At 42.4% G+C, this 15,884-nt stretch overlaps 1 non-coding gene across 1 annotated transcript; it reads right to left on the bottom strand.

The window, feature by feature from the left end:
- Positions 1-9,124: 9,124 nt before the first annotated feature.
- On the bottom strand, positions 9,125-9,199 carry Trnat-ugu. The gene has a single exon. It is a non-coding gene; the product is annotated as a tRNA-Thr (tRNA).
- Positions 9,200-15,884: the final 6,685 nt, after the last annotated feature.

Below are 15,884 nucleotides of genomic sequence, written 5' to 3'. Positions count from 1 at the left end.
GTATTACGAAACTCCGACACTAAGAAGAGAATTTTCAGAGTTCGTTGCGCAGGAAATGCCATGGATACCTTAGCTACGTTTTTTTGAATAGCACAAGAGATCGATACTGCCACCACCTTCGTCCCAAATTTTCAGTCGAGAACTGTATAACTGTATGAACTAGTTTTGATTTTTTTTAGTAATAAATTCCTGTTCTGTAATCTTTGTGCTGAGCCACCGTATTTTATCCTTAGTCGTTTACCGATCCCATATGATACGATAACTCCGATTATCCTATTTTACTGAAATGAAAAAAAAAAATTGTCTTCCTTAACAAAAGTTAATAAACTTGGTGGATTTGTAAAGAACATAAATGTTTAGTGAGCAAGAGTTTTGAAACACTCCACGTAATTTTCAGAAAATGACAGTTAAATTTCATCAGAGTGCAATTACTCAAGGAAGATTTAACTTATTGTGTTTAAGGATGTTTTTTATTATTATTTCATGTGTCACCGAGTCTAATGATAGTCAAGTTTTTGGGCCCCTGCTGTTAATAGTTGAGCCAGATTTAAATTTCATATTACAATACAGTACTCAAGAAGTACCACTTTGATTGTTATAGCTTGTGTGCACCATATAAGCAAATAGCTAGTAATATTCAGACTATGCTAGATTCATGTATCATATGTTCCATCTGAGTTAAATAGTATAAGGACGTGAATATTCATTGAGAATACAAATAACAATCAGTAAAGAATATACAAATATATGATACCTATTTCGATGGTAATGATTCCCAATAATTAAACTGACCAAAGAACCCAATGGTCCACCATTAGTAATCATTTACGTCCAATGAGCATTATGTTCCTACTGTAACGTACAGGCAGTAAGTGCTACTGAGAGACAGTTGCAGCCTAAACGTATTGACATTCTTTCTGTGTAGTTCATGTCAAATCACTGATACATTACTTGCTAGACTGTTCTACTGCCCTGTATCGTATCAGCAAAACAGAATTTACCAAGCGAGGTGGCGCAGTAGTTAGCACACTAGACTCGCATTAGGGAGGCCAACGGCTCAAACCCGCGTCTGGCCATCGTGATTCAGCTTTTCCGTGATTTCCCTACCTTTGAAAGGGCACAGCCGTCTTCCTTGCCCATCCTTCCCTAATCTAATGGGGGCGATGATCCCACTGGTTGTTCCACTTCCACAAATCAACCAACCAACCAAAACAGAATTTCATTATCACGTAAAGTCGATCCCAATAGTTAACATTCCTAAAGAACTATGCTAGTACTTAGTACTAATCAGACAGGCGACTGTTTCCTTTTACAGTTTACTTGATTACTAAAACAATCTTAGTGAAGCAACTTTTAGAGAAACAAAAATTGTCCGATACCATTCCATTACGCAGATCACGGTCAAATAGTTATCCTATAATAGGGGTAACATTATCGGTGTATTGCTAATTTAGTAGCAGCCGGTTGTGTTATAAGGTGGTAAGATGACAGAGCATTGTAGGTGATGTGGTCCCCAGTTGACCAAAACGGAAGCAAAGAAATTATAATCTCTTAGCAGCTAACGTACAAGGGGCGCCCTGTAAAGGCGTTAGGCGGAGCGTTTTATTCGGGCTTGCCATTCTTGTATTACTGTTAAAAGCACGCGCTCCCAAAGCCGGTCGTATAGGGAACAAATAATTAAAGAGCTTACGTCGTGCCGCATTAGCGACCGGCCTGGTAGGTAATCCGACCAGCGGAGACGTTATCCGATAATTGTGTATCTCCTCCAGGGCAGGGCAGCATCTGCTGCAGCACTCCATTTAATGGAGTCTGCCCTCCCTCCGTCCGGTCGCCACGTCCTCACACGTCAATCCTGGCACACCCACGATTGCATGGCGGAGGGCGAATCGTCTTCTGCCCAACTTGCAATTGCTACATCGGCTCGCACACACCCGCTGTCACCGTGAGCTAGCGCGTGTCTGTGTGTGCGTGTGTGTGTGTGTGTGTGTGCTCATCGCTCCCGATTACGAAGTTATCCACTCGGCTGCGTTGCCATGGCGACCGCTGCCAAGTGCCGCTGCTGTTGACGCGGCAGCCGCCGTCCTCTCTCTGCTTGGCCCTCGTCTCCGCACTTTGCGGAACGGGTGCTGTGCTTTTCCCATTCGACCTCTCCGCGAGATTTGATGGCGTTGCGCCTCAGCTTTGCCGTCTTCCCGTCCGCACGCAGACACCGCCGTCATGCGTGTAGTCCCTCCGCTTCCCAGTGCCAGCTCTGCCTTCGGTTTCGTTCCCGAGGCACGATCTACGTGGGCGCGAACCTCCGACGTTATTCTGCGTGAGAGGCAAGAGACCGACGAAAACATAAAGCTTCGCAGCCCATTTTAGGGAACGAAGTGTAGGAGCAATGCAGGAGTAGACTGATGTTACAGCATCAGGAGGTGATGTGCAAATGGTATGCATCGGTATACAGGATGTTAAAAAAAGTGTCTAATATTTAGAGAGATTAGTAACAAAAAAAACAAGAAAAAAGTACAATAAACATTGTTGTTGTTGTTGTTGTTGTGGTCTTCAGTCCAGAGACTAGTTTGATGCAGCTCTCTATGCTACTCTATCCTGTGCAAGGTTCTTCATCTTCCAGTACCTACTGCAACCTACATCCTTCTGTATCTGTTTAATGTATTCATTTCTTGGTCTCCCTATACGATTTTTACCCTCCACGCTGCCCTCCAATACTAAATTGGTGATCCCTTGATGCCTGAGAATATGCCCTACCAACCGATCCCTTCTTATAGTGAAGCTGTGACACAAATTTCTCTTCTCTCCAATTCTGTTCAATACCTCCTCATTAGTTACGTGATCTACCCATCTAATCTTCAGCATTCTTCTGTAGCACCACATTTCGAAAGCTTCTATTCTCTTCTTATCTAAACTATCTATCCTCCATGTTTCACTTCCATACATGGCTACACTCCATACAAATACTTTCAGAAACGACTTCATGACACTCAAATCTATACTCGATGTTAACAAATTTCTCTTCTTAAGAAATGCTTTCCTTGCCATTGCCAGTCTACATTTTATATCCTCTCTACTTCGACCATCATCAGTTATTTTACTCCCTAAATAGCAAAACTCCTTTACTACTTTAAGTGTCTCATTTCCTAATCTAATTTCCTCAGCATCACCCGATTTAATTTGACTACATTCCATTATTTTCGTTTTGCTTTTGTTGATGTTCAACTTATATCCTCCTTTCAAGACCATGTCCATTCCGTTCAACTGCTCTTCCAGGTCAAAGTTTTTATTTCTTCTCCATGGATTTTGATTCCTACTCCACATTTTTCTTCTGTTTCCTTTACTGCTTGCTCAGTATACAGATTGAATAACATCGGGGAGAGACTACAACCCTGTCTCACTCCCTTCCCAATCACTGCTTCCTTTTCATGTCCCTCGACGCTTATAACTGCCATCTGGTTTCTGTACAAATTGTAAATAGCCTTTCGCTCCCTGTATCGTACCCCTGCCACCTTCAGAATTTGAAAGAGAGCATTCCAGTCAACATTGTCAAAAGCTTTCCCTAAGTCTATAAATGCTAGAAACGTAGGTTTGCCTTTCCTCAATCTATTTTCTAAGATAAGTCGTAGCGTCAATATTGCCGTAAGTGTTCCAACATTTCTACGGAATCCAAACTGATCTTCCCCGAGGTCGGCTTCTACCAGTTTTTCCATTTGTCTGTAACTGTAAACATGGGCTGTCAAATACATACTTTGAGAGTTATAAACACTTGTTCATCTTCGATATTGAGAAACGCATCGCATTTACTGTTAGCTCTTTCTTTGCAATCGAAATCAGAATTTCATTCTCACGTAAAGTCAATCCCAATAATTTACTTTCTTTATGAACTTTGCTAGTACTTGGTACTAATCAGGCTGGAGGTAGTATGGAGCAAAGGAAGGAAAATCAGTTCAGTAAACATTGGATCTGAAATGGGTACCTTAAGTGGAACTAGCACTTATTCATTAAAAGAAATGTGTTTCACAGCAGCGATGATGACCAAGCGCTCGTAGATCTTTAGGTATGCGTCATAGAGGTTTCTTTTATTTTACTTCTTTTGTTGTTTTGTGGTTATTTCCACCTCACAAAATGATACTTTTTTCTAACACTTTGTATACATACAGGGAGATTCAGAAGAAATAGTTAATATCCCGGGAAGGAACGATATAGCCATTTTAGTCTTACAAGGGGCGACCTTCAATTGTGCATCAACGATGCTGATAAGTTTGAAACTGACGAAGTTAAATGAAAATAACGACACTTTAGATTTCGTAGTCTTCTGGGAAAATGGACATAGTTTCGTTTATGCCCGACTGACTATGAGCAAATTTCGAGTCATTCCGATGGGTAAGTCGTCACCGCATCATCTTTGAGAAAACAGTTCAGTCCGGCTTCCATGAAGTCTTCTTTATCGAAATTGCAATATATGGTCTCACGAATTCAGTTAAGGTAACGCTAAACAAGAAAATTAGCATTTTGGCATATTCTGAGTTTTTATGAAGGCATTTAGTCGCGTAGATAAGGAAATTCTGCTAGGGAAACTGAAACGGTAAGGTTTTAAAGGGCCTTCCTTTGCATGGATGCATCTAAGTAACAGAAAACAGATGGGCTGCATTCACAAACACGTTCTTCCTCCTACTTTTGAAACATCCAATATTATGCAAATTCCAAGCAATTGAAAATGACATACAAGTAGCAAAGATCAAACAGGATTAGGCTCTATACTTGAAGCTCCTGCCCATCCAGATGGCTAAATATATAAGGCAGTACCAGCACGTGGATAAGTTCACAAAAAAGCCCGGTTCTGCTAGCTTCGCTCTTAGAAATGTCTGGCGTTGTGTTGACGTTCAGACAGTGTTAGTAACATATTTCCCACTCTTGATACTATCTCAATAATCGTCGGTGTCAATGCAGCGAAGATCATAAAGTTACTTGCTCCACAGAAATGACCAAGAAGAATATACAGTGAAGTTGTTAACCGAACATCTTGCCTTACCATCTCTTCAGTTACCTAGGTATTCTTATACTTGGATGGCAATACATATACTCTGTAATGGTAATTGTTTTTAATACCTAGAGTGTATTTGAGATGAAGTCTGCATTACATTACCACAATAACAGAAGTCAAAATAATTTACATACACACAATCCATAATACAGAAATCCAGTATTATGAATATAATTATTAGTATAATTTTCATCACGTACCACCTGATAACCCTACATTGATCATACAGAAGTTTTATCTTGTATGTATTTTTCACTGCATAACTAGGACGCTCCAATAGAGCCAGAAGAAGGCAGCTGCAACCGTAGCCGAAACGTTGGTTTTTCTCCAGTAGTAGTTTTATACAATATGATGTGGTACCATACCCAGGAAACTTCTTTGTCGACAAACTCTGGCCTCGGAAGCCTACGCAATTATAACTGTAGAAATTTGATGGTGAGATATCTAAGGCAACATATGCATAGGATCAGATATATCGAATCGAGACTCTCTAGGTGTGGACGATAATGGAGGTTTAAAATCCCATGTGTAGCCAGTCAGTAGCCTTACAACTACTAATCTATTTGGGGATTTCTGTTCGTTAGTCCAAGTACTGTTAGCCCAAGGTATGTAAGTGTATGGCGTCCAAGCAGAAGTCATAGGGATGCAGGCTGCTGGTCGTTCGTCATAAAATTATTGCCTGAGTTTTGGAAGAGTTTATCTTAATTGCTTCACCAGGAGGTGAAATCATTAGGGTGAAATTGGATGGGTAGATGGAACTGCTGGAATGTAGTGTATAGGGCTCGGAAAATTGGTGTGGTGAATGACGTGAACAGCAGAAAGAGGTGGTTCATGAATATTGGTAGTGTAGAGGATATGAGAGGAAGGAAGAGGATGGAACAAGACTTTGGACAAATTTGTGATTGGATGGTAGATAAGGGAATTAGTGTTGTTAACAGCTTCAGAATGGGCGATTAGATAGGAAGTAAGAAATATTGCATACGTGAGGAACGTCATTGTTCAGAAACGTTCTTCAATGATAGTGTATCTGGATGATTGTTCAGCGACGATAAAAAATGCAGCACCGTGCGTGACATCTTCCAGCACAAGAAGGCGAAAGGTGACTCCTGGCGGCATCTCTCTACTGACGCTACACCAAGCTAATCAAACGTGCTTGAAATGAGCGGATGAGCATACAGAAGCCAGTCTTACAAGAAACATATGCTTACAGAATTCTTGAATGCACTACTAACATCGTTGTAGGTGACTTCTAACTCCGAACACACAGCAAGTAAATTCGAGAAGCTGGGTAGAAAGATACCTGAGGATTCAGTGTATCGGCTACACTGTTCATCCTACTTATCCGAAACCTTCCAGACAGTACGTCTCCCAAATAACGGACGAGCTGAATAAATTATGGAAGATGACCTGTGTGTATTGGATGAATATTTCAGGAGAGTGAGTAGCTAAATCCAAACTCCTGAAGACAGAAGTTGTAGAATACTATGTGAAAAACAGGTATGCAAATTACCATTATCACGTAATATGGAGATATTGCGACAGCAATATAAAGTATCAGGACGCCACTTTGGACCTATCTACTTGCACCTTCTTCGGAAAACAGCTGCAAAAATTAAGAGCCATAACAATTTACTGCAAAAGGTAACATCAACTTCATGGGATGTCGACGCAAAAGCTCTGGGAATAACAGTATTGCCTTTAGTTTATTCATTACTCTTTTCACCAGTTGAATACTTTTCAGCTGAATGGCTCATGAGTTCCTACACCTACCTAGTTGAAGTTCACTGTTGTGGCGTAGGTTAACAGCCACGCCACTCGGAAGTAGCCGAAAGGCACGCGTTAACTCACGCAGGCTAGAGATAGGTCTGAAACAGGATACGTAATGAATGCTATAAAGAAAAGTACGTACCTGCTGGAATACTTAACTTTAATCCATCCTTGTTGTACATCGCTATTGACGATACAAGTGAGACTCTGTAGATTCAGGCAATAAACTACTAATGGCGCCTTGCTAGGTCGTAGCCATTGACTTAGCTGAAGGCTATTCTAACTATCTGCTCTGCAAATGAGCGAGGCTTCGTCAGTGTGCATCGCTAGCTGCGTCGTCCGTACAACTGGGGCGAGTGCTAGTCCGCATCTCGAGACCTGCCGTGTGGTGGCGCTCGGTCTGCGATCACTGACAGTGGCGACACGCGGGTCCGACATGTACTGATGGACCGCGGCCGATTTAAAGCTACCACCTAGCAAGTGTGGTGTCTGGCGGTGACACCACATTCACCTTCAACAAGCCATGCATATTGTGTTTCGTACGCTTCTGCCTACGACGATTTCTGAGCTGACACCAGGCCAGCTCTAAAGGGATCGAGTAGCTGGAAAACCTCGACATCGATCTTTAATTTACTCCTTGCGTTTATTTTACTGTTTTATTATTGTTTTTTGTTTGTAGTTTTATGTGTTTTGTGATTGTCGAAAATTCTAAATAATAATCCATCTTCATTCCCTATAGAAACAACTGTTGCGTATCGAACCTACTGTGAAAACTGGGCAGTAGTTTAGTTAGCGGATTTAGAAAAATTCCAGGCGTTGTTATGAGAAAACAATTCCCTCCAACTATTACGTTGTGTTTCTTGAGAGATAGGTCTTGTTGTAGAATATTTGTGTCTATGAAATGACTAGATGAAGAGGGATGATTTCTCTAGCCGAAGGGTCTTACTACAAAATTAAGCAGGTATTAACGTCCAAATATAGAAACAGTGAGTCCACAAGATGACACATGAAAACTTTGTTTTGATCACAGGTATGTATGGGTGTGAAACATTCGCAAGGGGAACCAGGAACGACACAATCTAATACCTTTAACTCACGATGTTAAGAGTTACTGCTGAATATCAGATGTATTGATCGAGAAAACAATATTGTAAACTAATGTAACGTTGTTAAACAAATTAATTATCTTATACGTTAGCACAGTTCTTTATTAAGGAATAGACTAGCTAGTGTATGAAGATGCAAGAAAGGCTTTGTATGAACGATTCCACAACAACACAGGTCTTAAAAAAATAGAAAATAAACAACTGCTGATATCGAGATATATAATCATTGACACAAAAAGTTTCATTAAAATCTAAGATTGAGCATCAACAGAGCTTAGGTGCAAAATGTGATCAGTGGGAAGACAGAAACGAAAAAAAAGTGCTGTTAGAGCAGTCTGTTACAGATCAGGTGGGTTAATCGAGCAAGATGTCCTTCAGCGAGATAACCAAAAATAAATGCCTAATCAAGTGCATGTTGATGATTTTCTATGAATATGGACCCATATTAGCTAACAATTTGGAAAATTATTCGATGCGCAGTTGTCAGGTTTTGGTTTATGTTCTGACTTATTGGACAGTTTCGGTCTCAGGCAATTTTCAAGCACGCTATCCATTATTTTTTATTAAAACAATAGTAGTTCTCCAGTAAATCCATTATTAGTTACTAAACTGAATGCATGTTACATTACGTGTGACATCTTAATAGCTACATTTGTTGACATCTTGAGCATCAGTAACTGTGATGCCATACTGAATCGAAGAAATAGAATGTTTGAACACATACGAACTCATAAGTTGTTGTTGAAAACTGTAGCTAAAGAGATGGTGGAAAGAAAGCGGGAGACTTAGATATAGGTATGCAGAGTGTTTAAAAAAAGTGTCACAAATTACTACAGGTAGCAGTATTGATGAAAACTAGAAGAAAAATTACTATAATGATATGTCCAGAAACCAGTACCTGTTGAGATAAGGCCTAATCTGTCCTCTCATTCCCACCTTTTACATAGAAGTAGACATTAGAGACACGGCTACATGCTGTTACCATGCTCATTGACACATTCTACAGCCCTTCATCGCAGTAAATTACACAATGACGTACACAGGGCTCCATTCCGATTGCGTTACATGTATGGCCACACGTTCCTGTAACGTCTGCACATCGTCGATGGGTTAGGCATAGAGCAGTTATTTTCAAAATTAGAATTATATTTTAATACCTTCAGATGCTAACGGGCGTTGATATATATCAACGGGGACAGGTGACAATGTGTGCCCCGACCGGGATTCGAACCCAGGATCTCCTGCTTACATGGCAGACGCTCTGTCCAGCTGAGCCACCGAGGGCGCAGAGGATAGTGCGGCTCCAGGGAGTATCCCGTGCATGCCTGCCGCGAGACCGACATTCTCACGTTATATGTCCACACACTACTTTCGTAGTGTCCCTACCCAACACCGTCATTACTCATGGAAGATATTCTTACCAAATCCCGTAAGAGTTCGGGTAATATGTGAGCACCTGCACAGAAGAAGGAGGTGATGACCGGTATTGCCAGAACTATATACTTATATGGATATGGTGTCTGTTCTTTCGGTCATGTCCGTATCCATATCCATATAAATATATAGTATAAGTATATAGTTCCTTTCAATGTCCCCATAGCCATAAATCGAGCAGATTGAGATCAGTCCATCGTCTCACAAACGTTGCGTTGTGGTATTGTCGCACGAACTGTACAATATGGGGTGGCGTCCCATTGTGAATGAATCACGGTCGTTGTCTTTCTACGAAGGTAACGACATCCTATTGGGCAGAAGTCGGTGATACACCAGGGACTTTAGGCTATAATTTACAAGATGCAGGAGTGCCAACACGTTGAAGCTAAGAGACAGCTTCCAGAATGAGATTTCCATTCTGCAGCGGAGTCTGCGCTGATACGAAACTTCCTGGCAGATTAAAACTGTGTGCCGGACTTGGACTCGAACTCGGGACTTTGCCTTTCGCTGGCAGGAGAGCTTCTGTGAAGTTTGGAAAGTAGGAGACCCGGTACTGGGGGAAGAAAAACTGTGAGAACTGGACGTGAGTCGTGCTTGGGTAGCTGAAATGGTAGAGCACTTGCCCGCGAAAGGCAAAGATCCCGAGTTGGAGTCTCGGTCCGGCACACAGTTTTAATCTGCCAGGAAGTTTCATAACAGACAGCTGATTGCACTTGGGAAGTAAGCTCAACTCGATTTCTGAAAGCAAATTTTCAGTTTTATCGTAAGAGTGAACTTTTTATTTTTATTATTAACTTTAAACCGTTTCTGCGCATTCAGTTTACGTAAGAATGTGTGGTAATGAAAACAGCCGCTGGCCTGGGCTAAACCAAAAACTGTTCACATCCATGTTCTTGTCTTAGACAGGAACCGAGCACCAAGATCCTCCAGAACCGCAACTCTGCTCGCGGCCTTCTCAGACACATTTGTAACAGCGCTTCCGTTCTGTAGCGATACTGTAACGATTCTGGTGCCTCGCCTCCGTGATTGCTAGAAGATTTGCACCTGCCCACACATATACAATGTGTTAATTTACTGCGCTATCTCTTTTGAATCCTGCCTACATCACCGAATACTAAGCAATTGCCTGGCGCACGTGAAGCGGGACGCATCTGAACAGGTACCAGCATCTCTTTCCGGACTTGTAACTATCGGATACTGTCCACTGGAAGAATATAAGACACATTTGTTTAAACTCCCTGCGCAATCCACGTCGCCAGTAGCATCGCCTGCAGCAGTTATGATGAAATGAAGAGAATAACTTGTAAGTGACGAGAATGGTAAACTGCATCAACTGATGATCGAAACACCAGCAGAAGATCAGGAGTATGGCTTCTCAGGCACGTAACTGGAGTTCATGAAAGTCAGCATTTACGAGTGTACTGCAGCGCCTTTCGTGGACAACACATCGAGTTCGAAAGCTTAATGGCAATTGCACCGAGAGAGATATCGGGACATCGGTCGTAAGCTAGCAAACGGCTCTCTGGCATTTTTCCGCTGCTTGTTTCTGTGCTCGGGGAGCGCTTAGCGAAACCTCGCTTGAAGAACAGCCCTTTCAGAGGTCCGCGCAGCTGCTTTATTGCCTTTGCCGGGCTGTAAGTGATGGCTGTTTCCCGCAAACGACACAGCGATTACGGTCTGACTCGCCTCTCGTCTGCAGGAGACGAACGCGCGTTCCGCAGGACGCACGACCGCCGCCGCTCGGGGAGCGGCGAGACGGACGAGCGCGGGCACGCCGCCCCCCGCCCCCCTGTGCCGGCTGTAAAGCGGGCGCGCAGCCGCCTCCCGCCCCGCAGTCGCCGCAGCGGCGACGACAGATACCCGATATCGGCGGTCGCCGCACACAGCCAATAGCTCGGCGCCGCATTCCTCGGAGACGGCAGCCGCTCTAAACGGAATGCCTGTCTTTAAAAAGAGGGCAACGGAAAGAAGAAAAAAAAAGGAAGGCCGAGGACGAGGGAAACCGAGGAAGGAGAACAAGGAGGCGGAAGTGGAGGAGGAGGAAAAAAATTAGGAGACAAGTCCCCAGACGTGTATCTGCGGTCGTCGCGAGATTTAGTGCTCGCGTAGGCCTCCAGGGAAGCGTCTGTCTTCTGTCGTACTGGAGGAGTACGGCGATGCCGGGAGGGCGTTCGAGCTCCTCGAAGGTGCCGGAAAAGCAAGTCGTGATGTCCCTGCAGAGAAAGAGAGGGAAATGTCTGCAAAACGTGCGCCAGGCAAAATGTGGCTTGTAAGGATACCGTTTATCTGGCTAATAATCTGTGTTGTAGGCTGAGTGTACCTGGCACTGGTTTAAGGTCATGCGAGGCCCGTTGCACTGATGAAGTACGGTGCCTCTATCCAGCAATACGAGGTGTGTGAGTAAAATAATGAGACAGATTTTGTGTCTAATGAGTTTTAACTGTTTGAAAGAACAATATTATCCCGTTCAGAGTAGGTCTCTTCGGCAGCTGTACACCTGTGGAATCGTTGTTCCCAGTCTACATCTACATCTACATACATACTCCGCAATTCACCATACCGTGCGTGGCGGAGGGTACCTCGTACCACAACTAGCATCTTCTCTCCCTGTTCCACTCCCAAACAGAACGAGGGAAAAATGCCTATATGTCTCCGTAAGAGCCCTAATCTCTCTTATCTTTGTGGTCTTTCCGCGAAATGTAAGTTGGCGGCAGTGAAATGGTACTGCAGTCAGCCTCAAATGCTGGTTCTCTAAATTTTTTCAGTAGCGATTCACGAAAAGAACGCCTCCTTTCCTCTAGAGACTCGCACCCGAGTTCCTGAAGCATTTCCGTAACACTCGCGTGGTGATCAAACCTACCAGTAACAAATCTAGCAGCCCGCCTCTGAATTGCTTCTATGTCCTCCCTCAGTCCGGCCTGACAGGGATCTCAAACGCTCGAGCAGTACTCAAGAATAGGTCCCCTTCACAGATGAACCACATCTTCCCAAAACTCTACCAATGAATCGAAGACGACTATCCGCCTTCCCCACAACTGCCGTTACATGCTTGTTCCACTTCATATCGGTCTGAAATGTTATGCCCAAATATTTAATCGACGTGACTGTGTCAAGCGGTACACTACTAATGGAATATTCAAACATTACGGGATTCTTTTTCCTATTCATCTGCATTAATTTACGTTTATCTTTATTTAGAGTTAGGTGCCATTCTTTACACCAATCACAGATCCTGTCCAAGTCGTATCCTCACTCAACGACGACGCCTTCCCGTACACGACAGCATCATCAGCAAACAGCCGCTGATGGACTTCGGCTGGTACAGCCTTTAACATGTCAGTCACATTCTCCAGAGTCCCAAAACGCCGTCCTTTTAAGTTTTACAATTTTTGTGAAAGAGAAAAGCCACAAGGGTACACATCAGGTGACTAGCAACAGAAATACTAATTGAGGTCAAAAATCTCGTGATGGAAATAGCCGTGTCACATGTGACCTTGTCATGATGCAGCACCCACTATCTGCAATGTCTGGGCTCACTCTATTCACCCTTTTCCTGAGCCTTATAAAAGCATTTTGTATAGCAATTGCTTGACAGTTTGTCCTGGAATATTTCTTAATGCATGATATCTCTACTGTTAAAAAACACAAATCGGCAGTGACTTGGTCTTTGATTGCCTTTTCGAGCTTTTTTCCCGTCGAGGAGATGTCTCAATGTGCCAGTCCTCACTTTGTTACTTTATCTAAGAATCGTACTCAAAAATCCATTCTTCGATTGTCCTTCTGCTCAGTTGTAGGGTTCTTCAGCACCAGTTTGGCAGAAACCTTTCGCAAGTGCAAACCTTCGGTCAAAATTAAAATTTGATGTACAGTAGAAGTTTTTTAGTTTAATAGATCACCCATATTCCTTATTATAAAAAGTCTGTCTGACCTCACAAGAGCAAGTACACGTTCGACGTTTTCGTCTGGTTTTGGAGTTGACACCTTCAGTTCAGCGAGGTTCATATTAAAATGAGTTCTCGTGCTTCAAAAAATGATTTGTGCCAGCGAAGAACTTGTGCTCTTGAAAAAGATTTTTCCCTATAGGCTTGTTTTAACTTTTGAAAGGTCAAACTAGCTCGTTTCAAAAGTTTAATATAAAATTTGATAGCATAATGTTGCTCTAAGTCCCGCTGTTCCACTCTCGTAGCACAGAACAAAAACAAAACTTTACTGATGGCGATCTCAAAATCACGTGACTATTATACGGATCTGAAATCGGTCTGAGTATTTATAAGGAATGAAAACACCGATCTATACAAGTAGAACAACACAGCACAACACAGCGTTGTCAGATCGCTCACAGTGTTGTCAGTCCCATTACTTTTCATACACACCGCGTATGTGCTCTTTTATTTTACTGCCTAACTTTGTTTGTACATAATATCAGAAGGTAAAATTTGCTCAAAATTCATTTTATTAAATTATGCTCTATCAGATGCTATTAACATTGATTTTTGAACCATTATCAGAGCAACTGCGTAGGGAGGGTTATCAGCAGAAAGACAGTGAAGAGATGAGATGATGGTCATACCAGAAGTACTCTTCCTCATACTTTCTAAGATGGTTTACGGACTACACATGTAGATTTAGATGGAGAACATAATCAACATTATTCAGTATCAGTGTCCGCCCCCGGTAGCTGAGTGGTCAGAATGTCAATCCTAAGGGCCCGGGTTCAATTCCCGGCTGGGTCGGAGATTTTCTCCGTTCAGGGCATGGGTGTTGTGTTGTCTAATCATCACTTCATCCCGATCGACGACCAAGTCGCCGAAGTGGCGTCAAATCGAAAGAATTGCACCCTGTGAACGGACTACCCGACGGGAGACACTAGTCACACGACATTTACATTTAATATCAGTGAAGCCTGACATTGTGGGGAAGGAGACAACGGTCTTAACGTAATTTATTGAATAAGTAATTCTAATTTTAAAAAAGTATTTAATGTTCAGACCGCAATTTCCATCATAAAATTGAGGCGTAATGATTTGTTTCGGCTGCGTACAGCAACCATCTTTAGATCTGTAAACAAGCAGAGGAAAAAGTAGCCTAAGAAAATTTTGAGTAAGAAAGTAAAATATTTAAAAAATGTATAAGAACCCCAACAAAAAATACGAGGACAACCAACTCCAACAGAAAAACAAACGGATATCAAATCCACTTCAGAGAAAAGCAAAGCAGAATAACACATGATGTACGAAACACGTAGGACATAAAAGAAGACTAGCGCAGGCAAAGGTGGCATTCCTGACGAAAAGAAGTCTACAAGTATCAAAAATAAGCCTTAAATCGAAGGAAGAAATTTACATGGTAGTCAGTCATGGACAGTGGAAAAACAGGAAAGGAGGAGAATAAAAGCGTTTGAGAATTTCTGCTACAGAAGAATCTTGTAAATTAGGTGGGCTCATGAGTTAAGTAGTGCGGAGGAGATTCTCCTCAGGATGGGCGAAGGAAAGAAGATGAGGAGATGGGATGATAGGACATTGTTAAGGCAAAAGGGAATAATCTCCTTCGCATTACAGGGAACTTAGTCAATAAAAGCTGTAGAGGAAGAGAGATATGTGTAATGAATAATTGAGGACGTGGGGTACAAGTGCTGTTCTGAAACCAAGGGATGGCGCAGGAGAGGAGTTCGTGATAGGCCACATCAAACCAGTCAGAACCCTGATGACTCAAAAAACAAATAAATAAGTAAATGAAAATAAAAAAAAATATGACTCAACAAACTTTGCACTAATGGTCTTACAAGTTAGTTATTTTAGCCCGTCTGACCTCTTTCGTATGATCACCTCCCCTCTCCCCTCCAACTTCCTGTCTCCCCCATAACTCTCCTCCGATTGTTGAAACGAAAGGCGGGAAACTAAAATGAATGTTATCCTACTGTATGAATTACTATAATTACCATAACATACGACAAAAAAATTATGTCAGATATTTTGACATTACAGCTAATTTGTGAAAATTGTTGGTGCATTATCCTGTTGCTTGCATTACTGTAAATTACTGACATCATGGCTGCCCAATGCATGACCACGCAGAATTTGTTACACTTTAGTCTATTTTCTCCTTTTCTACCAGTATTCCAAATATCCGGTCTTTAAGGTCGTCATCCAAACATGCAGATAAATATAAGCCGTGAAATGTTTAACAATTACTTGCACTCAAACAATTGCCACAGTGCATTATTTAAAGGAATACATTCTTGCTCTCTACTAAGTGTGTGTATGTGTGTGTATTGAATCGGGGATCTAGAAACGATGGAGGGGCTTCGTCCCCGCCGTAGCCCTCAGTGGTTCACAACCACACAACAGGCTACAGCAGTCCACTCAACCCACCTCCGCCCCATACCGAACCCAGGGTTCAAAATGGTTCAAATGGCTCTGAGTACTATGCGACTTAACTTCAGAGGTCATCAGTCGCCTAGAACTTAGAACTAATTAAACCTAACTAACCTAAGGACATCACACACATCCATGCCCGAGGCAGGATTCGAACCTGCG

This window comes from Schistocerca americana, chromosome 1 (genome assembly GCF_021461395.2).
Source record: "Schistocerca americana isolate TAMUIC-IGC-003095 chromosome 1, iqSchAmer2.1, whole genome shotgun sequence".
Taxonomy (NCBI): Eukaryota; Metazoa; Arthropoda; class Insecta; order Orthoptera; family Acrididae; genus Schistocerca; species Schistocerca americana.
This window is presented reverse-complemented; position numbering and strand designations above follow the sequence as displayed.